This window comes from Protopterus annectens, chromosome 11.part0 (genome assembly GCF_019279795.1).
Source record: "Protopterus annectens isolate FY-2018-M chromosome 11.part0, PAN1.0, whole genome shotgun sequence".
In the NCBI taxonomy this organism is placed as follows: Eukaryota; Metazoa; Chordata; order Ceratodontiformes; family Protopteridae; genus Protopterus; species Protopterus annectens.
The window spans coordinates 570468913-570495721 of NC_056745.1; the positions used below are offsets into that span (position 1 = coordinate 570468913).

At 37.2% G+C, this 26809-nt stretch overlaps 1 protein-coding gene across 1 annotated transcript in view; it reads left to right on the plus strand.

Annotated features, from left to right (window-relative positions):
• Positions 1–26809, plus strand: part of OTOGL (otogelin like) — a 3472886-nt gene that overhangs the window by 3265053 nt on the left and 181024 nt on the right. The gene's annotated exons all lie outside the window — the stretch shown is intronic.

Consider the following 26809-nt stretch of genomic DNA (forward strand, 5'->3'; position numbering starts at 1 on the left):
ACCCAACCTAAACTCCCTGCCCAATATCCAAACTAAGACCTAAGATCCAACCCCTACCATGCCCAACCTATTTTCCTCAATCACAATATTTCTAAAAAACAAAGCTCCACCTAGACAAATCCTGCATGGCATACTACCACTACTACTACTACTAACTCTCACTACTCTAGCCTACACCACATCCATACACACTAACATACCATTAAACAATACCTTCCACATAACACATACCTTCACACACACACACACACACACACACACACACACACACACACACACACACACACACACACACACAAACACACAAAAATATTGTAATCTACTCCACACTATTTAATGATAGCTCATTATTTTATATATACAAAACACACTCCGCACTACCTCTCAGTAGACAAACCTTATCTAGAGTAAATACAGACCTAGCACATGCTATAAAACTCAAACTATTCCTTAAAAAATGGCTACTAATCTCAGGAGACATACACCCCAACCCAGGTCCATGCAACAACATTCTCTCACACAAACAAAAATCAGGCCTACTTATTATTAACCTAAACTCAAGAAGTATATCCAACAAACTACATGACCTACATGCATTCATAGCCCACTACTCCCCATATATACTAACCATTACTGAGACCTGGCTAAAACCCACCACCCAAAATAAAGAAATTCTCCCCCCAGGTTATACCATCCTAAGACTAGACAGAGATGTCAAAAAGGGAGGTGGAGTAGCAATTTTATTTAAAAATACACTTAACCTCCAGCCTGTGCAAACCCCACATTTCAAATTTCTGAATGCTGAAACATTAGGGTCCATTTTATCCCTAAAAAATAAAAAGAGAATCAATATCCTCTGCAGTTATATCCCTCCAGGAAATAACTCTCCTATAATAGTGGACATCTTACAATGGGCTACAATCAACCTGCCCCAAGAAACTATCCTGTTAGGTGACCTAAACCTAGACTGGCTAGCCTGCAACTCCAACAATCCCTCAAACCATATTAACTTATTTGGATTCTCACAATTAATCCAAGAACCCACCAGAGTTGACAAAAAAAATCCAAAAAAAAACATTCAATCCTTGATTGGACTTTAGTTAATTTCCCCAAGCAAAATTATCATGTGGGCTGCCTACCCGATGAACTTAGATCTCTCTAAGGCATTTGACATGGTCTCACATAACCTACTTTTAGACACTCTATCCTCCATGTCCTTTGCCCCCTCCACTACTGCCTGGTTCAAAAACTATCTCTCTGATAGGAAACAATCAGTCAGATGGCAAGGTGTACTGTCACCTCTACTACCAACTAACATAGGTGTTCCACAAGGCTCAATACTGGGGCCTCTACTATTCATCATTTTCACCAACAGACTACATACCTCCACCCTGCATGCATCCCTTATACAGTACGCAGATGACTCCACCCTAATCTGCTCAGCCCCATCCTTAACCACTCTTCAAAAACTTACCCAAGAATCCTTCAGCTCAGTGGAAAAATGGATTACTGATATCCAATTGATTCTAAACCCCCACAAGACCAAATTACTTCTAGTCACCCCCAAAAAATCCAGAACCACACCTCCTTCTTCATTATCACCTCCAAAAACGGCACCACAATCTCTCCCTCCTCCCATACTAAGCTCCTTGGTGTTGAAATAGATAAAGATCTTCACTTTGATGTCCATATCTCTCAAACCATTAAAAAGGTACATAAAAATTAAGAATTTTATACAAACACAAAAACTTCCTATCAGACCAAGCCAAGTCACCCTAGCCCAAACCCACCTTTTGTCTACCCTAATGTATGCGTCACCAATCTTAACCCACATTAGGAAAACAGACCTAGCTAAACTAGAATCATGTTACAATAAGATTTCAAAATTCACCAATAATGCTACATTTAGAAGCCATCATTGCCTTTCCCTAAAGGAGCTACAGTGGTTAGAACTCCCTCAGTTAATTAGTTACCACCAACTAGTGCTCACCTTCAAAAGCCTAAAGAATCCTCACAAGACTCCAGCCCTAAATCAACTACTAAACCAATATTCGGCAAACCATCCTCTACGCTCATCCAACAAAACCCTTCTCTGTATATTAAAAGCCAACAATACTGCAGGGAAAGCTCTTTTGTCTCATACCATAGCTAGAAAGTAGAATAACCTCCCCCAGAATATCTCTTCAGCACCATATATCTCACTGTTCAAAAAGTCACTTAAGTCACACCTCTTGCATTCCTGGCTCTGTCCTTGCATCACATAAATGCTTTCCTGCTCTCCTCCAATTCTTCCTACCTTCCTCTCTTCTCTGCTTACTGTCTCTATAATACAGTACTAAAAACTCCTCAAATACTGCCATACAAGGCCTGCTATGTGTAAATTAAGCTTGCTTGGAACAAACCATTTGTAAATTTATTATGTGTTTTGTGATGTCTCTTTAGATTGTATTCTTTAATGTGGCGTTTTTTCTCCCAAGGCCTTAAACACTGCCATCCAGGGCCTACTATGTATAAATTAAGCTTTCTTGGAACAAGCTATTGTAAATTTATTACTGCTTGTATGACATATCTTTTGATTGTATAATTACCAGTGCACATATTGTTTGATGTGGAGCTTTTCTCCCCAGGCCTCCACTGTAAATGGACCTCATTCCAGTCAGACTTTCCCGGTAAACAAATGTAAAATAAATAAATTGAAGATCTTTTTCCTTACATTTACCCTTTCAGAAACTATTAGATCCTGGTGTTTTCTGGAAAGATTTGGCCACAGCTGAATGTTTGGCAGATCTTTCCCCTGCCGTCATTATTAAAAGAAAATCTCTGTATAATTGAATTATATTTGTAAAAGGGAAGCAACTCAGTGAAATTGCACTTTAATGACCTGTTTCCAATTTTAAAGGAGCACTCCCCATAATAATAAAAATTGTACTTACTCTTTCTATATCATCTTCTAAAAGCAAGGTTTCATGCAAAAACAATATTAGCCATATTTATCTTAAGAAATTTGGTAAACCAATCTCTTTTAACTACTATTCAGCTTATTTATATTATGAAAAATAAAACTGTCAATTAATTAGCTCCAGTGAAATCATACAAGTACACATTATGACATTCTGAAGTGTCTATGATAAAGAATAAAAAAAGATCATTTGAAATATTGAATGAGTAAGCATTAAATAAAAACAAACTCTAAAGTATATTTCATCTTGTATGCAGATTTACAGATGGTCACTGTCACCCTGCAGTGATACTCTGAACCTAAAATAAAATAAATTTTTGTACCAGTGGTTTCAACTTACTAGAGTCAGAGTACTCCACTGATTTCCTGTCTGGGGAGCAAATGCAATGCCAGAAGCAGGTAATGAGATTTATTAAAGGGTTTATTACTTATTCCTTGAATACTCTGATGAATGCAGAACCCATCACTTAAATGCAAAGAGTCTCCAGAGTCAGCCTGTTGCCAGTAACACTGCATGTGCCTAGCATATTGTATATCATCACCATTGTGCTTGCATTATTATGGCCACAAATACAGTGATGACATGATATGGAGCTGAATTACATGCACTCAGTGCAATACCTTTAATGTGTTTTGAATTATCCTTAGTGTACAAAGGCAACAGCTCACGGTTGTATACTAGTTTGCTTGCGTGTAGTCCTTCCTGGTTTTGAAACAACTTCATGTGGACTTCAGTCCACCTACATGTAAGAAAGGCTACTACAAGCATTAGTACTATTAACCATACAATGCTTGATATGCTGTGTATGGCATACAGGTAAAACTGAAACTAGGGAGCATAGGCCTATTGACCTTAATGAGTAACGTTGTTGATTATAACTTTGTTGCTTACAGGTTTATATTGGCAGTCAAGGTAAGCATGAAATCTTTAAGTCATATGGCATAGTGATCTTGACCCCCTTTTTGGAATCAGGTAGAGGGCTTCACAATTCCTACTTTACCTATGCTTTCTCTTTTTTATTTCCCTTCTTTCCCCATTTCTAGCTTTGTTTTTTAAAAATGTACTATATGCTCCACTATTAGGCACAATAGAGGACTTCATACTAAAGTGAAGATGGTAGTGGTAAAGATATATACAAATATGCACCTCAGAGGTTATGTATTTGTGTAATCTTTTTCTTACAATAATCCATCATCAAATAATAGAATTTTCATTCATATTATTTAATCTCTCTCTTTTTCTTTTTTTCATTCTCTTTCTTCATTTTTTGAAAATTTTCAAGAGGACTGTATGTCTATAACATTAAATGAATAAATAAATGTATAGCTAGATGATGTATTCTTGCACCAAATAAGGACAAAGAAAAATGTAATAAAAAAAAAAAAACTTAAGTGGATATTTCATATAAATAACCCTTGTTGACTTGAAATTTTGATTCCTTTATAAAAAGGAGATGTGCTTATAAATAAAATATATATTTAAAACTGAGAAGAAAATTGTAATCTAGTGAGAAGAAAAGTTTTAACCTATTGAAATTCACTGTATTGTCTTATGTATTTATAAATGCAGTTTGTGAAATTCAATAAATTGATAGCTGACAGTTTGTTATAGTCAGTGTTTATGTCTGTCAGAATGATTACATTTAATATATTTCAAAAAAACATGAATAAGACATCCTATCTGCCAAGCTTATTTAAAAGCCCAGTCAATCTATATATATTTTAGAGCATTAAAACTTTGTAAATATGTGTAATAAGGTCCAGATAAAATATAAGTAGTTCATTATTAGCTATTAACTAAATTTTAAATCAGATTATTTACATTAGAAAGTGTGTTATCATATAAAATGAACAGTTTGTAAACCTTGTTCTTCCCCTCATTATCTATTTTTCAACTTTTTTTGCCCCCCCAAAAAAGTTTCAGCTTATATATTAATTTAATTTAATTTAATTTGAAAGATAAGGGGCCAGATTCAAAAAAAAGTTGCTCTCAGTGTAAGTCTGCCCTGATTCTGAAAGACCTGCTCTCAGTTTAAGTGACTTACATTCGTGTACAGGCCTATCTATAAATAGGCTTACTATGGTGAACAGATTCCAAAACACCTGCTCTCAGTGTAAGTGAGTGCAAGTCTTTGGAACTGTGGACAAGATTTGAACTCTTAGCACTAGAAAATGTAACTTACTAAATACGTAAATAAACACATATTATCTCACATCATGACTGTACGTAAAAATACAATAATTAAAGCAAATGTTAGAGTTCCACTAAGCATATTTGCTCAAAATCCTAAAACTCATGTTTCATTAACATCTTCAGTATGGTCAATACTAATTATATATAATGTATTATCACTTGAGAATCTATGATGTAACATCTTTTTATGATGTAACGTGCACCTAGAATTCATCTTCCACCATACCTCCAATGCCTTCCTCTCAATGAATTGTGAAAGATCAGTGTTAATATAGGATTTATTTTAGGGACTTCCAAGATGGCTGCACCCTGTATCGCAGGTTGATTAGCTCTCTCCTAGTGTGAAAACTTCAAAATTGTTTAAAAAGCCAGTAAAATTTATTAATTTAGGTAAAATGTTTATATCTCCTTGTAATTATGCTGCCTGGAAGCCAGCAAAGTAGAAATTTGCAGGAGATAAGAGAAAATCAACCAGAAAAAGAGAAGAAAAAATCAGGCTTGGAAGAACTTTGCAACTGTTCAGCAAAAATCATTTGAAGTTTCAACTTTAGTACTGTTTATGGCTTCTTGTAATTTGGTGGAAAAATAAATAAAATGTAGATTCCGAGGTGTTCAAAATAAGTAAGACACTGGAGAAATATATAAAGTCAAATGACAAAAGGCTTAAAAAAATAGATGAAACTTTAAGTAGCTATTTGGATGAGCTGCTAAAACCACAGAATAACAGATTGAGGTGACAGAAAACAATGTCTGAACATAGGGCTTCTTAAGAACTGTTTAAAAAATCTCAGCGTTAGAATACAGAACGTATGTATATACATATACATATATACATATATATATATATATATATATATATATATATATATATGTGTGTGTGTGTGTGTGTGTGTGTGTCTGTATATATATATATATATATATATATATATATATATATATATATATATATATGTATGTATATATATATATTAAACTATTAAGATGTAGTCATAATAGCATAAAAAACAATTCCTGACAAAACTGTGGAAAATGCAACAGTATTACAAATTAGGGACACCTGTGTGTTTATATGAAATGATTGTTTTCTGTACAAGAGGCAGAAGAGAAAAAAGTATATTCCTGCATTCAAGGGCTATATTGAGGCATGTGTGAGATTCAAGTAGCTGTATCAATCTGCCTTTAGAATATTTTTCTTTCTTGGATGATCAAATACATTTTGGATGTAGAATAGAGTGAGGAGTAAATAAAAAAGTTTAACCAACAAAGAGTGATCCAGCAAGATGAAGGATACTCTGTTTCTCAATCTGCTAACAATAAGAAGACCCACAGAGAGACTTTGGAATGAAACCTTTTCCATTGCTATAAAGGAAATGTTTGAATATGGGGGGGGGGGCAGGAGATGTGAACCAGAAAACAGGTGTTAGGAGTTCAAGGTGAATGCAACAATATGAAATTAGACAATAAATTGGAAAACCGCAAAGCAAGAATTCCATGTTGCTAAATAAGACTGAAGGTTTTGTCAGCTGTGTTAAGCTGGTGGGGGAATTCTAAAGCATAAACCTCACTTATTGTGATTAATATATAGAAGGACACTAAAGGGACTGAGCAAGTTTTTGTTCTTATTTCTATAAGCATTTTCATGGTGCAAAAATTGCATGTAATATTATAAAACATTTCTGGATAGCATGTAGTCAGAGGTATGATTTGGGGAATTTTTGTCAGTGCTTGCTGAATATGATAGTGATATTAAAGTAAGAAATCACTTTCTCTTAAGTGTAATATAGCCATACTTTACATTATAAAAAGATAGAAAACATTGAAAACAAGCATGTTAAAGAAAATATAATGTGATCTCAGGGCACTGGAAAAGTCTAAAATTATATTAATTATATTATATGTAGACTTAAAAATGTCCCCTTTTTATGCAGTTGCTTGAATAATCAAGTGTAGATGTGTTTTTGTTTAAGCAACCAGGCTTGAGAAACAAGGGAAGATAATAAAAAGCATGACAATTGGTAGTTGTTTCCTGCATATGTGAAGTTATTAGCTGTTTATTTTTTATAACACTTGATTTTAGCTGGAGAAGGAGCAAGCAGGTACAAACAATTAATCTTGAGAGGTCCTACTGGTGTGTTCTAAGTGAATTCTACAAGGGTTGTTTCTTGCAACATTTATATCTTTTTCTCCATTTGCAAATACATTTAGTTGGAGAACAGGTATCTATAAGGGCAAGTAATGAATCATGAAAGGTCTGAGCCATGTGTTCTGAGTGAAGTATACAAGGTAGAGTATAATTAACTGTTATAGGAAATTGGTGAGTAGTTATAGAGAAGAGAAAATTAAGTCTGAAACTTAGACAACTATACAAGTTATTTCCTCCCAGCAGCCTTTGTATTTTAATGCATTAAGTATGACAGTTCACTATCACACCACACTGCCTGCTGTGAATTAATACATTGAAATGTCCCTGGCAAGGGTATTCCAGATTGTGTTGTGGTAGGATTGGCCAACATAGTTAAGGTACAGGGATCAGACAGGAAATGTTGCAGTGCTAATGGTGGATGCATCCAAATGGCAAGGCCAAAGGGAACAGGTAGAAAATTGTATAGACCATGAAAAACAGACATGAAATCTGAAATATACATAAAGGAAGAGGCTCCACAAAGAGCATAGAGAGGCTACACTGTATTATTAATGGCAGGAGATGCTGGGCATGCACTTCTGTTGGTAAAAACTGTGCTGTAGGCACTGCAGCAAATAGCAAGTCCAAATGTAACACATTCTGGCGCAGTGTCACAGCAGTTATGTCAATGTATTACACAAGGTAATGAGTTGATGGATGTTGTCTAACATGAACACTTCAGTATGCACACAGTGCATTCCCACAGGTGTACTGAAGCTGTTATGGCAGCAAAAAAAAAAAAAAAAAAAAAACAACAGCATGCTGAGAAATTTGTATCACAAGAGATAGATGATCTGTTATTGGCCCTGTGCATTCATGGCAAGCATATCCTGGAGATTAGGCAGATAAGGCCTTCATGGACCAGGTGTTACAGGAAATAGTGCAGCAGGTAAGTACATTTAATGTACACAACTGCATAATGACGCAGGTGCATCACAGGGTGACTGCTATGAACTAGCAAGCAAAGAATAGTACACAAGACAAAGCTATTGAGAGGTCTACCACCAGAGCTGCTCCCACGTGTTATCATTAGTTCACAAAGATGGGGCAGTTCCTAATAATACTCAGAGGTGAAGCTGATAAGATGCTAATTCCAGCTGGTGAAATGGATGTGAAAGCTGGCTAGTCAAAAGTGCCAAGTGTTGAGGATGCCCCAGGTGAATAATAGCACATATCAGCCATGTAGCACATTGGCAGCTCATCGGCTTAATATACACAGACATCACAATATGCTTTACTATGACTTAGGAACATCAAGGTTTCATTTGCAAATACCTGCATCACAGCTGATGGCTGCTAATGTACTGTGAGGGATGTACCAGGCATGCTATGTGAAATGCCAGTGTATGCCATCACTGGAAACCACCTCTGCACAGTGCGCTCACACATAATGTGCTGAATTTCTGTCACCCAGGTACAACAGGATATCAATGGGCACATTCTAATATGTGTTTTCTATGTATTTTTCTAGCATGCAGCTGTCTGTTTGATGCATGATGGTGATGGTCATACACATACCAGCTTAAACATACTTAAACTGCATGCCTTCACAGGAACTTTTGATTTAGAATTTAGCAATAGAGATCTGCTCATGCTTCTCGTTAGCACATTTATAGAGGATGATTATAATGGCACTGTGTCCCTGCTACTTTCAACAGCACTAATGTAGGTTCATAGGTAAGTACTAGGCTATCTGCCTATGTGGGCCATTTTAAGGCTAGCCAGTTTCCCTTTTTGTACTTGAAATAATATATCACATTTGGTTAGAGACTGACCTTACCCATCTCATGGTTGATAATTATATATTACTTCTAATAAGAATAACTGGGAGGATACCATAGATAGTCTGAGGGGAACCATGAATGGGATAAAGCATTTAGAACTGCCTCTGGTCATTAGTAGTACAGGGGATGGTCCTGAAATACATTTTCTGTCTCCCATCCATAGATCAATGTTATGCTCATTTTCTTACAATGCTAAAGTGCTTCACAGCTTGTTTTCTTATACACTTCAGTGTTTTTTTATTGTTATTTGAATATGGATAGGGATGAACTTTGTTTAATGCGGATGATGAGTCTGTTCCAGAGAAGCAGTATCCTATGAGATATACCTGTCTTGCCAAACTGTTCTAGTGATGCTGCAGAAGAGGTTTAGATCCCAAGACTGAGCATTTCTGATACCACGTGACTTGTGAATGTGCAGTAAACTCATCAGTAATGGATTAGAAGATGCTTTGTTTGCCAGACACAGGTCACCTCTTAGCAGTCTGTAGGATACTGAGTATAGTGACAGGGCTTACGTCAGTCCATGTAGGACATGTTGTTGGGGCTTGTATCCTATTTGTAAAGTATCTTTGTGGACAGATGCATGTTAAAAATGGTATTATATTCAATGACTGGCCTAATATGGCCTGAGTAAAGGGAGGGGACAATGACATCCCTAGATCTAGACAAAATCCCCTTGTTTATAAGCTGGGCAATATAGAAGGACTTTCTTACAACAGTAAACACATGCTGGTAAAAGTCAGGTCACTGTCCACATAAATTCCTTAATCCCAAGCAACTGAGTCAACTCTTAGGGGTGCATTTTTAATGTGGTAGTTCACTATTATTGATGTCTTCCCAAAGGATACAACAATGCATTTTTTGGCATTAAGTTTCAGTTCATAATTTTGGCACCAGCTATTTATTTGAGACACAGCTTCCTATGGGATGGCTAAGTCATTTGGGAATTCAAAGGCAACTGCTAGCTTGCATTCATCTGCAGACCTAGTCAGCCAGTGCCCTTTGGCACTGAAATGTATGCCTATGAAATGTAAATGCCAAACAAAAGAGGTCTCCGCACAGAACCTAGGGGGATCCACTGTTGACTGGTCTCTGTGGAGGTAATTTCCCTTATTTTGATTTATTGTGTCTTATCTGTGAGCCAGTTGGCAATCCAACAGGTGACATACATGTTTATTTGCAGTTTATTTAGCTTTTCTACTATGTCTGAGTGGGGAACTGTGTCAAAAGCTTTGGCTAGGTTGAGGTATGAGATGTGTACAGTTTTGCCATTACGTTAGTGACCTAGAAAAAAAAATCCACCAAGTTGAGTAAGCATGACCTGACCTTGATGATTCCAAATTGAGATGGGTACAGTATTAGGAGGTCCAGTGGAGGGAGCATTATTCTCTCACATATATGAATGTACTGCAGAGTCCCAGAATGGCCGTCCTGCTACACCTGTGTTTAGCGAAAGAAGTCTTGTCCATCTGTATCCCACTTATGGTACACATGCAGGTGACACACCACCAGTGACCAAGGGATGCACAGCCTCTGAGGTAAATACACATGGACTTGAGGAGAAGCAAACTGTTGCCTATCACCAACCTGAGGCACTTGTATTACATGATATTGGCCTAGACATCAACCAGTGAATATGCAGGGTTGTTATCCAGGCATAGATGGATACTGCTCAGACCATGTCAAAGGTGCCCACTGTGCTGTATGTTCTGCTTGGAGAAATCCACCCATTGTATGGAAGGACATTTGACAGTCATCAGTGCGTCCCTGCGGCTTCTTGCAAATGGTGGGGATAACTAAGGTAGGGGAGGGTTGCACACTGCAGGTTTGCATGGCTACTTTTCACAAATGGTTGACTCCACTGTTGCCTCCACACCTAGTTGTGGTTACTCACATGGATGTGGATGATATACTTCAAGCTCCATCTTTACCTCCACATATGGCCTTAGTCACCCATATGGCATGGATGACATTCTTCTGGCTCCACCATCACCTTGAACCTAGGCCATGGACAGTCCCATGGATGTTTATGATGTTTGCCCAACTCCACTGTGAGCTTACCTCACACATCACAGTCAGGGTTCTGGAGTTTCATTGCATCCCTCTTTCCTTTAGATGACCCCCGAATGACACATAACCCTAGCCATACATTACATACTGGCAGCCAGACAGCTGCAATAACCCGACAGCAGAGGACTCAGCCATAACACTCAATATGGTGCCAAAATGATGTGGCCTCTCCTGAGACTAATGCCTGCATTTCTGCCTATGCAGGGATAGATGCTATACTTTGCCAGCAGCACTGTACCTCTGAAAGCAGAATGCCATCACCTTTGGACACGATCCTTGACTCCCCACAACAACATGTGCAGGCTTACAGCAGGCACCACTCATCACCTCTTCACATTTACTAGTGTTTTGCTATCCCATGCCAATGCACCCCTATCTATGCAAATTATGATGACTGTAGCTTGTCTACCCCCTTGCTTATGTGGTCTTCTCTGAAGTGCTGTGTGTTTAGTCCATGCACTGGACTCCATAGCCTGTGTGTGTAAGTGCATGCATCACTCTTGATATGTGCTTGTCCTACCATGGCCCAACTATGAATCAGCTGGATTCTGCTCTGATGCTGGCATGCCACTGTTGGCTAAGCCATTGCTATGTTGTCCTCATCTGTAATTGTTTACAAAGCACCATGTTGTGTAGCATGTAACACACTACATATAGCTTGATGCACATCTTGGGGGTGTACTGCAGTCGATTGTCACATGTACTCAGGGAGCAGAATTAAGACTTTAGCACTCTGAACACATCTGATGATGTTCCATGTCTGTGCAGTGCACTGCTTTATGCTGTTTATTTTCCCTGCATCCAAAGAAACAAACTATCTATTAGAGAAAGGATTTTAAATCAATTCTTGAAAAACTTGAACTACAGTTGCAACTCAGGCTGAATACTTTAACAGCTACGGAGTGGAATAATGTTGTTTCTTTCAATATTTTAAATTTAAAAGCATTGAAGAGAAAATTACTTGTTTTATTTTAAGCTTTTTTATCATTTTGATTGATTTTCTTAAATGTGTGTACGTATAAATTTGATTAGTTTTAACTATATGTGTGTTTGAATTTGATCTGATAAAATCTTTAATAAATGAAAACTCTTAATATTTAAAAATGGTATTGCACATCCTTCGGTGTTGTTCTAGTTTTTTAAATATTCATCATGCTACGTATAAGTGACATTAGACTGTTGGGCGAGCTTAAATTTCTGTTTTTATTAAATCCTTAGATTATGCCTATGGTTAGGATTATCTGTTTTATTCTCTGTCAGTTTATATATCATGTCTATCTATTTATGTCTATAGGTATATTTTTCTGTGTGTGTGTGTGTGTGTGTGTGTGTGTGTGTGTGTGTGTGTGTGTGTGTGTGTTTTTATAAATGGAATGATGTCTTATAGGCTGTTGAGCTACTACAACACAGGAATCAACATTTACAATTTATTTTTAAGTTAAACACATTTTCATATCAAATATATAGAAAAAAATGACTCCTTTAGTGATATCTTCAGATTATATTTGCAGCTCTGTACAGGTCACTGCATTTTCACCATGATGAAATATAATATTAACAAAAAAAATAAATATTGAAATATAGTGAACCCTCTGTAATTTTAACATTTTGAAAACAAATCAAATCCAGTCAGAAAGTTAACCAAACAAGCAAACATGGAAATGAACGTGTTGCTGCAGTTACATTTGTTTATTTCCTAATGCTACTACTACTACTGCTAGCAAAATAATAGAAAAGTTATTGGACCCTGGTATATGAAGAGTAAAAAAAATATAATAATAGCCTAATGTGTTAACATTTATTGTAGACTATTATCCATTTTTTTATAAAAACAGTAATATTATCACAGGAAGTACTGAGTATAAGCATGAGCATATAGCAGGATAGGTCTTCTTCTAATAATCGAAAGCCACTTACCCAAAGATGACTTTACCAGGATGACAAAAAATGAACCATTACTTTACTGAATGATCACACTACCGAAGTTTTTCACAGGGTAAGTATGCACTTGGCTAGCACGGGGAAATTTGCTCTTCCCCACTGTAGTCAATCCCAGAGTTGTTATATTACATTGGGGGTGTTGGGGGGTAGCTCCCACCTGGGTGGGTTTGACATACTGTGGTGTGTTTCCTCTTTACGTTGGCCTTGTGAAAAAAATTCAGTAATGTGATCATCCAGTAAAGTAACAGTTCTTTGTTGTCTCAGTAAAGTCATCTTTGGGTAAGTGGGCTTTTGATTATTAGAAGTAGATCCAGCAGGATATAGGTCTTACACTTTGGAGAAGATTACAGTATTAAAAGTCTATGGAGATATGTGAAAACATTATTCACAGAAAACTGATATGTATGTATGTGTATGCAGATATGTCAGATATGTCACTTATGCAGTGTGCATTAGTACACAACATACTACACGCAGAAGCAAATGACTACAACTGAGAGACAGAGAAACTCATATCAGGATAGTAGACTGACAGTGTACCATGATAAGCAGTAATATCTGTAAACACAGATGGGGATGCAGTAAGAATAACTAAAGAGGAAAAGCATTTCTGATCACAAGCATTAAGGCATGGTAACATGATACTAGAGAAGTGTTAGATAATTACAGAGGATGGCATAAACCCAGGCAGTCATCGTAGTATAGCATATGGCTGGCTACCAACTGCTAAGCTGAATGAAGGTACAGAAGGGTTTCTGCATGGATTATCTCTTCCTAGTATCTTATCACAAGTATGAAAAATCACCTTAGTTTATGGGTAAGTACCAGACAATCAGTCTGCAGACCATTGCAAACCTAGCCAGTAACCCATATTTAGATGTTTCCTCCTGCCTCAAGGAATGCAGTACAAGACAGACCTGGGGAGAATTTAAGACTATCATCCAATTATCTAGGTTTACCTTGAAGGTGGTAAGGATGTTACTCTGCTGGACATGTAACCATGTACAGGTAATTTTAGGTCAGTCCTAATGGCTACCTGTACCACCACAATATTTTACTCCTGTCCCCTGTAGTGTTTTAGATGCTAGTAGGTGGCATAGCTGGTATCTCCCAGTTCTGAAACAGACACATGCTTACTGTTTCCTGATGCCATTATCAACAAACTTTGCAGTAAAGATGGCCACTTTGACCTATAACCATCAGCAATTAAAGTTATAAGCTGGTAACTGTTAGCTCAGTAAAAAGGAGTAGGGAAAGGTGATGACTACACACAGCGTACTGTGTTTGAGACAATGTAGCTAGCACTCAGGAATATTGATATCTGTTTTTCAGAGGTTTCTAGACAGAGACAAGTCTTCTGCAATGTGCAGAAGCCTTAGATTGAGATTAAAAGTAAACAGCATGGACTTCCAGTCAGGATGAGTGCATGGTAATAGGCTCTGATCCCATGCTGTCCCTGCCTCATTGAGTTTTATTGAAAATTGCACTGCAAAGTATTTTTCCAGGCTTAAAACTTCATTGAAGTATTGCCTAAAACAAGGATACCTCAATAATGAAAACAGTGTTGAACATAAGCGAAATACAGTAGCAGTGCATTGTCAAGGTGCTCGTAGGGAAAGCCTGCCAAAGGACTGACCTGCTGTTCTGCTGCTGCCCTGGACTTGGATCCACTGGTGGAGGGTTTGCAGACTGAAATCTTCCCCAAACCTTTTCTAAAATAGAAAAAATTAAGTCTAGTTTGCTTGTTTACTTGGATAAATTGGATATGAAGCTGACAGATATGCAGTTTGCACTCACTTTACGCTCTGACCATTACTCAGTGGTGGATCCTGACATGCTTATATAAAGTATCGGGTGTGTAAGGCAGGGGCTTATCTTGAGTTAGCATAGGCAGAGTTAATTGATCTGGGGGACCAAGGTCAGAACAAAAACCTTATTTCTTCTGCTTTCACAAGAGAAAGAGAATGAGGGGACTGATTATTTGAAGTGCATGTGCATCTGTATTGTGCTTTAAACAGGAACTTAACCTGAAAGCAGTCTTTGAAATCTTTTTTATCTTTAAAAGATAAAATCATATCTGCTATGTGGTTTCTAGGTAAAACTGTCAACGTTGGTGAATCTAGAATCCTATGTGCCCATTACTACTTTTGACTTAAGAGAGCTGCCTACCAGCTAGCTATCCAAATCTGCAAACATCCAAGTGTAGATTCAGGCTGCTCTGTCATGCACAGTTCCAAGTACTTCTGCCAGGAGGAGTAATAATCTTTTTGACCCTAGATGAAACCCTCATCAGGCCACAACTCCATTGGTTCCTGTAGTTGACCTGTAGGAGCAGCTGCCATAGATCCAGATGTTACATTATCAGGAGAAGGGACTGGTGGGGAGAGGGTTCATAATTCATCTCCCCTTTTTAGGTGAAGAGCCATGAATAAATGAATTTAGTTTGTAACCTGTTGTAGCAACTAAAAAATAAAGAATAAAGAATTAAAAAGAAGCCAAAGATGCTTTTTATAGTGCCTAACTTCTTGAGTTTGATTTTAATACACTTTTCAAGCAGACAGCTCTAGGTGCACAGAATTATGTATGATAGCATTTGTGGACCCAGAGGCTTCTGTCTCAAGGTCATCAATTATAGTACATTAATTTATTGCAATTTAATGCTGAACTGGAGTTGTTCATACTGTGATTCTGCACTGTACTTTCTAGTGTTTGTCTAATGCTTAAGATGACCTTTACTTCAGGAAACTTCTGTGCATATGGGGTCTTTTGTCCTTTCACTTAGCTCACAGTTTTAAGAACAAGGTTCACTGAATAATGTAAATCCTTAAGAGATCATGAGTCTGCTTTAGGCCTGTGCAAATGGCTACACACTATCTTGGAGGTGAAGTTACTTTTCAGCTCATTTTGACTTTGGCCAGCACTTTCCTATACCAAAATAAAGCAGCAGGAGATTTATTTGTGCTGCAGTTGGCAAGGTCTCATTTTCTCTGTTCCATGCAGGAAGTGGTATTTAATGGGTTCTTAGTTATGACAAGGATGAGCTTAAACCACTTTTCAGGGTAATACCTTGCATTGCTTACATAGAGGCTAGTACTAAGATTCACTTGCAAAGCACTATTCAGCTACTTAGCTTTGTTATTTTATGCACTGATGGCGTTGGTGCAGACTTTCTGTTAACGTGAGCTCGTCACAATGTAATCCTTGCTTTGATTCTATTGGAGTGGGAGTTTGCAGAAAGAATAAGATTAAATGAGAGTTTTATGAGAACTGCTCTCATCCTTAACATTCCTGGCAGTGTGTGGTCACCTTCCCTTATTCTTATGATAGAGGCAAACAACTTACTTTTGGGAACTGGAAATTTGTTGGAATTATTGCAAACAGTTACTGCTTATTGATCTTATATTTTACTTCAAGTGTACTAATAAAGATTTGTTTTTTTTTTTTTTGCTAACAATTTTGCTAATGTGCGTTAAGGAATGAAGCTTGTTGACTGCTTAATGTAGGGCCTTTCAAATGCTGGCAATCCCTTCATTCAGGGGATTTTATGCCATATTGTGCTTGTGGCTAGAATAACAGGGATTCTTAACTATTATAGATTATTACATTGGTATCTTGAAATGTTAATAGGTTAGCTGTCCTGGTAAAGAATTAAAGGATATTCACTATTAAAGCATAAAAAGTTTACTCTGGTTCTCTTACAAGAGGCACACTTGGCCTCAGAGATGCACATAAGGTTAAACAGGTTGTGGTACTTGGCCCTGGCATATGCTTCTTATCAAGGAGTTGCAGGAGGTGATGGTCACCTTGCTGAGGAGAGGTACCCACCAGCAAACAGTTACTCTGTTGACTGATGAAGATGGTAGCAATGTTTACATCAGAGGCTAACCGGGAGGACAGTTAGTGCCAGAATTGAACCAGCTTATTTTGCTAGATATTATGCAAGGTGAATTTTGAGGAATGCCAAGAGATTGTATAATTTTTCAGATGAGCATGTCTAATTGGACAGGAGATTATAGCACTGTATTTAAACCTGGAGAGGTATCAGCGGGACAAATGTCTTACAGAATCCTTTCATTAGGGAAATGTATTAAGAGATACTTCGACTTCATGGTCATGGAAGATCTCCAAAAGCCTGTCTTACTACTACCCACCTTTGATAATGCAGTTGCTGTTCTCCAAGATTTTCATCCCTTTTCAGAACTGACAAGGTAGTTATAGGGATGCATGCATAAATCTGTGTCTCTAATTTATCCTCCTGTTATGACATCCAGCTATTTCCCTCTAGTAGCTACAGTCCAATAATCTGATTGTCCTGTAGCTAGGTCACAGAGTGTCAGTTTGTACTTCTGTGAGGGTGACAACTTTAGGACATTCCTAATGTGGGTATTAAACTCTAGGGGATAAGAAGAAGACTAATTCAGTAAGAGCTGGGACAGTTTGAAAGATGTCTGTAGAGAATTCCTAATCCCTAATTTCTAATTCATGGGGGAGGGGCATAAGAAGCAAAGTCCAAAGTTGAAGGACTTCAGAAAGAACTGCTAATGGTAAGGAGGGGACTAAAGGTGAGGTTAAGAAAATAAGAGAGGAAATATATGCTTCACTTGATTACAAAACAGCAAATGAAGAATACTCTTAAAATAAAGTATTTTGAAACTCTTCCAAAAACTGAAAGCACCCAGCTTTAAGGTTTAGCAGTCAGGTTGCTAATTGCGTGGGTGCAAATCTTTGGAGTGCTACAGTCAGGAAACTTTTTAGGTGTCCGTGTGAAATATTACATGAGTTTATGGACTGTTACAAGGGACTGTACTCTGATGATCTGAATCTTGGTAGCCCATATCAAGCTCAGGAGTATTTCCAACCCTTAATGTACCAGAAATGCCTCCTGACATTGGTGTCTCACTAGTTTCCTCAAACACCATTAAGGAAATCAAGGTGATCATGACCATGCTGGTGAAGGGGAAAAACCATAGAGCCTGAGAGACTCCACTTGAAGTTTATTTTATGGCCAGACAAGCCTTTCTACATAGCCTAGTCAAACTAATAGAGTGCTTACCACTGGTGATGTGCCATTGCCATGGAATCAAGCAGTAATTTCTGACATACCAAACCATGGCAAGTACCCCTCCCCTTCCATTTTGAACCATGATTATACAATTTTTATTGGTTTATATGTTTGTAGGTATTTAATAGGCTATTAATCCATGAGATATTTAGAAGCCTAGCCATGCATTTCCATGAAGTTTTTAGCCCTTATGTTTTAAGTACAAATAACCCAAGGATGAGAACAATATTTACTTGCTGCCCCTATCCAAGAGGGATAAGGGTGCTAAATCAGTAGTGAATTTGTGGTTACCCATCCACTCATGCATGTTACATTTGAATAGTGCAAGAGAAGTACTTTAGATGGAGAGGAAGATGATTCCAAAAAGCGGTATTTTCTGTAATTCATTTCTATCCCTCCAACATATTCTGTTTATGTAGCAAAAGAGACTGAGATCTCTTAAGCAGGTGTTCATACTCCACTGGTCTTGCAAATGTGCAGTAGGTCTGACACGATAGGCTATGTACCTGAGTCAGAGATTTTACACTAATTCTTGCAAACAGGTTGTCACTACTCTTTCCCAGTTTGATAAATTGTGAACAAATGAGTTTCATCTGCTGTAGGATCACATTTGATGGCCTGCTGAGAGATAAATTGATCATAGAGGATGCTAAAGAAATCTGAAAGCAATTTGCTTGATTTGCTGAAATGCAGAAAAAGCCTTTGGTGATCTTTTCTGTTCTTGGTTCACCAATGGTTTGGCCTCCTCCAATGCTTTACTGCTCTTCTATGTAGTTTGTATGATGGTTCCTCTGCTAGGATAAAAACTGGCCCCATGCTGTCCAAATGATTTTGAATTTACAGAGGTACAAGGCGAGGTTGTACTCTGTTCTCACTGCTATTTTGTTTGTACCTCAGTCCATTAGCATTCAGGGTCAGGGCTGCTCCCTTTGAAGGAAGGTCATGATTTTGACTTGGTTGAGAAAACTTTGTCCCTTTATGCAGGTGATCTACAAATTTTTCTGACTAATCCAGAGTGGGATATTAAACTAGTTTTTGGCGAACTGGCTACATAGGTGAATTTGGCAAGATACAATATTAGTGTGGTCAAAACTAAAGCTGTGGGAATGAACTATGTTTCAATTGAGGAATTAAAACAGAAAGTCGCTACGTATGTGGCATGGATAGCCTGGCTACCTAGATAAGACTGGATCCCATTCTCTCAGGTTTAGCAGAGGTAACATTTAGAGATAGCCAAATTAAAATCTACAGTAGTATTTGCCTTGACACTTTGTAGAAGGTCAATGCTATCAATTGTTTTGTATTTCCTCTATTGCTCTACTATATGTAAGGGCTTATGCTCCCCCCCCCCATAAAAGTATACAAAAAGTTGAAACAACGTATACTAAACTGTATCTAGGCCAATACCAAACTGAGGATTGCATGGGGCATTCTGACCCTCCCTACTTTAGGAGGGCTGGATGTGCCTGATGTAGACTTGTACCTTGGGAGTCTCAGGGTTTTTCAGTGTTTTATTTCTTTCCTAGACACCAATAATTGGAAGAATATTCTGACTGCCTAAATAGGTTGGCCAATCATATTACTATAAGATTTTCAGCTCCAGGGATAACCCAATGGGCCCAACTTTGTAGATAAATCAGAGACTGATTGAGCAGGTCAAATGGGAATTGAATAGCACTGATTGTCTGAATTGTTGGTAGAATTAAAGCCTATTACTGAAGCTTCCTTCTGGGGTCTCACTAAGTAGGAAATGGGATTAGAAAGTGTAAAGGGGCTAGAGATCTAACTTAAATGGAACAGCTATTAGGCAATGATAGGTTCATGGATCAGGAGATCGTTACTTCCTCCTGAACACGTGGGAACTTTATGAGATGCTGGCTGCATTGCAGTATAAGCTCCAGTCTGTAAACATCAGATATAAGGACCACCTCACATTAGTTCATTTGTTAAGGAGAGAGATGGTTATGGCAGGCTCATATCAAAGATATATTGAGCTGCTTATACAAAACACTCATTACTCCTATAGGGAATGCTGCCAACTGGTGTCAGTGCATGTAGGAGCGGGACTTAAGAACTACTGTATTCCTGACTTATAGCAAAACTAAAAGTTGCTCATAGCCTGTAGCTATGTCTGCAAGTTGCTAAAATTCAAGATCTCTACGTAGCAGTGTATGTACAAGTACTTCTGCACTCCTTCTAGGCTACCCAGAATGTTCCCTAGTATAGACTCTATTTGTTGGGTGTGTATGGGGGACTGGCCTCACATCATCTGGGATTGTCCCATCCTGGAGTGGTTTTAGAAGGAGCTTCAGTAATTGTAAACTAAAGTATTCCCACAGCCAGCTGTGCTTACTGAGTCATTACCTTTAATTGGGCTTTGTAGAGATTAGCCTTTAGACAAGCATGCAGCTAACCTGTTATGTTTACTTATGTTGGCTGCCTAGAAAGCATACACTAGATGCTGGAAGTTGATCCAGTCTTCTCAGGTTACGGAGGCTGTAAGGTTATTGAATGAAAGAATGTCTCTGGATCTGTCATCTGCACCCAGTAATCTTAATCACTCCGTTATAGCTAAGTGGTCCAATTACTGGACTAAATAATAGGATTGTTGGTTAGCATTAAGTCACCCACTGAGAAGCTGGCCTTGTTGCATTAGTTCACTTGATTTGCTTCAATTCTTAAAGAAATATTTGCTTGGCAGAGTTTTTCATTCTTTGTTAACATATAACAATATTACGGGTCTATATTACCACAGCGAAAAACCCTATGCGCGAATACTGAAACATCGACCCCAATACTGCGAACTACGAAAATCCCGAATGCACTAAACTGCAAAAAAAATATATCAAACTGTCAGTCGGCCAACCTCACCCCCCGCTACATACTACCTACCCAAACAAAATAAATAAACCACATACATACACTAACCAAAACCTACTTCTAACCTAAACTAAAGCACCAAAACCCTACCTCCAACACTACACTAAACAAACACAACTATCTATGCACTCTCCTTAACCCCTCCCTAACCCTAAGGTCTGTAACTACTGCACACATCCCCTACAGATATACACCTAAACAAAATAAATAATACACATACATACACTTAAAAAAACCCTACACCTAACACTACACTAACTCTTACATACGTTACCTATCTATGCACTTACCTTAACTCAAATCCTAATACTAAAGTCCTGTCTATTGCACACTTACCTTACGGAGCTATACTGCAGATGGGCCAACCAAAACAAATCGACATTTCAAAATTTGCGGTTTTGAATGTTCGGGGTTTACATACTTCGCGCAATACAGTTTGACGTATTCGTATTCACCTAAAGGGATTTTTGATTGCATAATAGGAACCCCAATATGACCTACTTGATGTTTTTTAAATGTATTTATTATTTGAATGTGATTTCTTATGTGTAAACCATATGTTATCAATAAAATGTTGATGTTGGTTGTAAAAAAGTAAAACCACAACATGTTAATTTGCCTTATTTTTTCAAATATAAATTGAGTGTCTGACAATCTGGGAGAAGTAGGAAAGCATCTGTTTCAATGAGCTGCTAGAAGAAAGGGAAGCTAACAGCAAGGAGATATATCTAAACCAGGAACTGATGAAGGAGCTTGCTGCAAAATCCAGACATGTACATAGTTTGGGGAGACCTTATACTGTAGGTATGAACCCTGGGCAGATGATCCTGAAGCTGTGTGGATGAACAAAGCAAGCTGCAGTGGTCATAATGTCTGGACACAGAGGAGGTAAAAGTCCAGATGCTGCTGACATGAAAGTGAAATGGACGGAAGATTTTCCCTTTAGCTGCATTAAATAAGGCAGATGTGGAAGGATGTTATAGAGAAAATGTGCCAGCCTGGAGTGCAAGCCTGTCTGTTGTTTCTGGGCAAGCTAGTTATACAACAGAACTGTTACATGACATTCACAACTAAATGAAACTCTGGGGTTTTATGAGCAGAAGGTGAAGATAGGTAATGAATGCTCCACACATATTTTTTTTACATTAATAAACCACACTAGGTGCTTTTCTACATATAAGACTTGTACCTTTGTCATTAAGAGCTACTGTTATAGAAAATCACTGCATTACCAGCAACCTTTCCAGCTGGCATTTGCTTTGTATTTTTAAGCACTGACTTCTACCTTCCTGCACTTCATTTGCTTTCTATTTTTAAGCGCTGACTTCTACCTTCCTGCACTTCATTTGCTTTGTATTTTTAAGCACTGACTTCTTCCTTCCTGCACTTCATTTGCTTTGTATTTTTAAGCACTGACTTCTACCTTCCTGCACTTCATTTGCTTTGTATTTTTAAGCACTGACTTCTACCTTCCTGCACTTCATTTGCTTTGTATTTTTAAGCACTGACTTCTACCTTCCTGCACTTCATTTGCTTTGTATTTTTAAGCACTGACTTCTACCTTCCTGCACTTCATTTGCTTTGTATTTTTAAGCACTGACTTCTACCTTCCTGCACTTCATTTGCTTTGTATTTTTAAGCACTGACTTCTACCTTCCTGCACTTCATTTGCTTTGTATTTTTAAGCACTGACTTCTACCTTCCTGCACTTCATTTGCTTTGTATTTTTAAGCACTGACTTCTACCTTCCTGCACTTCATTTGCTTTGTATTTTTAAGCACTGACTTCTACCTTCCTGCACTTCATTTGCTTTGTATTTTTAAGCACTGACTTCTACCTTCCTGCACTTCATTTGCTTTGTATTTTTAAGCACTGACTTCTACCTTCCTGCACTTCATTTGCTTTGTATTTTTAAGCACTGACTTCTACCTTCCTGCACTTCATTTGCTTTGTATTTTTAAGCACTGACTTCTACCTTCCTGCACTTCATTTGCTTTGTATTTTTAAGCACTGACTTCTACCTTCCTGTACCTTTCATTCTGGACTTTTAGCTACCTTTTCTTTGCATCACTCATTTCATTGTCATTTTAGTAGCAGGTTTGAAAACTTTTAGAAACTATATTGGAAACTATTGGATGCCATATGAAACTGTTCCTGGATGGGATGATAGAGCTTCAAATGCTTCACAATTTATTCAGCAACATATATTCCCCTTACAAACTACAGTGACTTTATTTTGGTGACTACAAGAATTTTATTTACCATATTTATTTTTGTAGTTACTCCTCTTGCAGGTTTTGCTTGATATGTCTTTGTTGACTTTATGCTTATTTGTCCTGAATCAGCTCTTTGATTTTCAATTGTGTCTAGATCATTTTATATCACAGATGTATAATTACTGATTTTAACATATTTCGCCATCTTCTGTGCACTACATCTTTGATGTCATGTTAATTTTCACTGGTTTATAATTGTTTCATTAATTTATAATCTTGCTTTAAAATGATATATAGTACTTATTTTACTGTGTGTATTTTACTTACTTTTAGCTTAATCCCTAATGTTGTGTTATTAATTTGTTCTCACACCTCTGCCTGTCTGTTTTTATCTCTCCCTGGCACAGACTCTCCTTTCAGTACATTAATGGCTTTCCAAGATTATTTTCTTTTGCCTACTAAGTCCGTCTGTTTAAGAGGCAGATGTCTCTGCCGCTTTATCTCTGGATCTTACATTTTATAAGAAGGAGGGAGGGGGGCATAGCTTCCTCCACTCATGCATATGTGTGTAGGTCTGTGAGTATGTGAAGTTCATCGCAGTATGCCACAGCAGCACACCTCCAGAAAAGCAACAGCAGTTGGTAATGTAACTATACGTTATGCCCACCCCAGCTCTGACTCTTAGGAATGATAAACATTGACCACCCAGATCTAAATCATTAAATCAAAAGGTACTTCAACAAAGCATTAGTTTAAGGGTGTGCACACACAACAAATAATTAGTTTAAGGATGTGCACAGTTATGCAAGCAGCTTATTGTACGTTTTTTATTTTTTATATTTTTTCCCCTAACAGATTTGTTTGTTTTTCAGGTAAATTGTACAGATTATAGGTCACATTAAAAGTGGGAAAAGTTTTGAAAAGATTTATTGTGGTCTAATTTTTTTATATCACAAAAACCTGGCATTTTGACAGGGGTGTGTAAACTTTTTATATCCATGGTATGTATATATAAATACAATTCTGAAGGGAAAATAAGCTCACAAAAAATATTTCAATAAAAGTTCATTATAACAACCTTTAGGTGGAAGTTTATCATACATAAATCTAAATCATGCTTCTTTATTTAATTATACTTTTGAAATATTTTAAATATATTCAGAAGAAGAAAAATAATATATAATTAGAAACCTTAACTGCTGAAAGGCCCTATTATGAATTTCAGAGACATGAAGTGCCTCAGGACTCATGGTTTCATCATAGATGATGACTGTGACCCAAGTATCCTTTCACTTTATTTCCTGTCCAACATGAGAGCCATTCACATTACCTGGTCTCATTTTGTCAGAAAGTTTTGAGGTGATTGAGTGCATTTTTCCTGAGGCACCATAGCATACAGAAGTGCTACTTATTTTCACTTGCTTTGTCCCAAAGGGCTTATCTTTGAATGTTTCAGTTGGCATTGCTTGACTATTTTAGGTTTTGTGCTGGCACACACTACCTCTGACTCATACTATCTTTTCTTTTCCAACTAACATATGTAATAAGTCCATTGGATGGCAAGTTGTGAATGCACTATATCCAACATTGAGTATATTTGGTGTATTTTGTGCACTCCATGTTGATGAGTTCATCCATGAAGCTTCTGGTTCTGTAACTGTTTGTACAATGGTCATGCCAAGAATGTATGTCTGCCTTTCAGAATGTCTGTTAAATTAGTTTTTTTTCTTTTGGCATTTGAATGTCTCTGATGTTCTCCACATTGGTCAGCTTTCTCACCTTCAGAAGGTTAGTGTGGGTATCTTCCTTCTGCCAAAGAGAGAATTGTTTTACTTTTAAAGGTTTGCACAGCAGTTTGACTTTCCTGTATCAGCTTAACATGAAAGCACAGGTTAACAGACATTGTTTTTCCTAAAGATCTGGTTAGTACTTTATTTTCTGCCTCAGGATTTTTGCACTTACTGGTTTGTTCCAGAATATCATTACGCTGTCCATCCACTTTGAACTTTTTGTTTTCTTCCTGTAGTATATTAATAAGATTTTCATTGTTTGTGTATTTTTGTTCCAGCTCATTGGTGTGTTGATTAGCTGCACGTAGTCACTATTATTATGTCTTGGCATTTCTTTGCACTGATCAATGCCAAAGTTTACTTCCAATTACATTTTCGAGTTTCTTTCATACCTCTCAACCTCTTAGTGCAAGAAATCTGGACAAGTCCTGACAAAATGGGTGGACAAAGGGCCAAAAATAAGACAGATTTTAAATATTCCTCTAATAAACTTTGAAAGCTGCTAGAGTAAGAGTATTTGCGTTAGCATACATTTTCTGAAGGATTTGTAGTGTGAAACTGAAATGCATGGCATTATTTAGTGACTCAGATCATCTCAGTTATTTGCCAGAAAACCAAAAAGTTTATGAGGAAAGAGAACAAAAATATGAGGCAAAAATCTGGACATTCTGTGAACATCTGGACAGTTGAGAGGTATGTTTTTTTTATTGTACAAGTTTGACCACTTTCCATGTTCAGCACAACATAAATACCTAAAATGTGTAATTTTATTATTTTATTATTTATTTGTCTATTTTTTTCATTAATTGTATCCAATATTTTGTTGATAAAACACCTAACTAAAAAACAAAAAAGCAAACAAACAAAAAAAAAAAAAACAAAAAAAAACTGATGTTAAATTTAACTATTATTGGCAAGCATTTGTGTGCAGTTCTTAACATTGTCCTTAGTTGAAGTGAGCTTTTAGTACCTCTGTATGCACAGTTTGACACTTCATTGTAGGTTACGCAGGCCACTGCTAGCTCCTGAAACTATTTTCCTTTTCACTCTATAAACAAGCAATGTTAGTTTGAGTCTGAAACTAACTACTCTTTGATTGCGTGATTGATCATTGATTGGTGTTTGCTTACTGGGAATGCCTGTCTGAGCAGAGTACACCTTTTCAGAGGAGGCTGGAGGGAAAAAGCTCCAGAAGAACATATAATAAATGTGTTATGATTTCTTTTGATTCAGCAAATGACAGTGATGTTATTTGACTTAGCTCTTTCAAGTTTACTATTGTATTTCACTGTTCACAGTCTTACAGTAATTTCAGAGTTTTTTTGGACAAGTCAGCAATTTCTTTGTCTGTTTCATTTTGCCATTTTCTTTGTTGGTCAAAGTCAATCAACAACTTTGTAAAACTCTGTCATTTTACTTTCATTGTCAGAAACCCTCTGTTTAAGCCTTAGAAGTTAATACAAATATTTTATATTGCTTCAAAGAAGTCACTATGGTATTCACCCATTCAGTAAATTCAACTTGTTTAACAATTATGCAAGAGATTATGCTATTTTTAACTCTTTTTTTTTCTATGAGTGCTGTGGGTACACTTCTAAGAATGGCTTCTGATAAAACTTTAATATGATATGGCCCTGGTAAGCAACCTGAACCATCAAACAAATCAGTGCATTTCTAAAACATAATATAAGAGTATACCACTAATTGATCCAAATCCAAACTAGGATTATT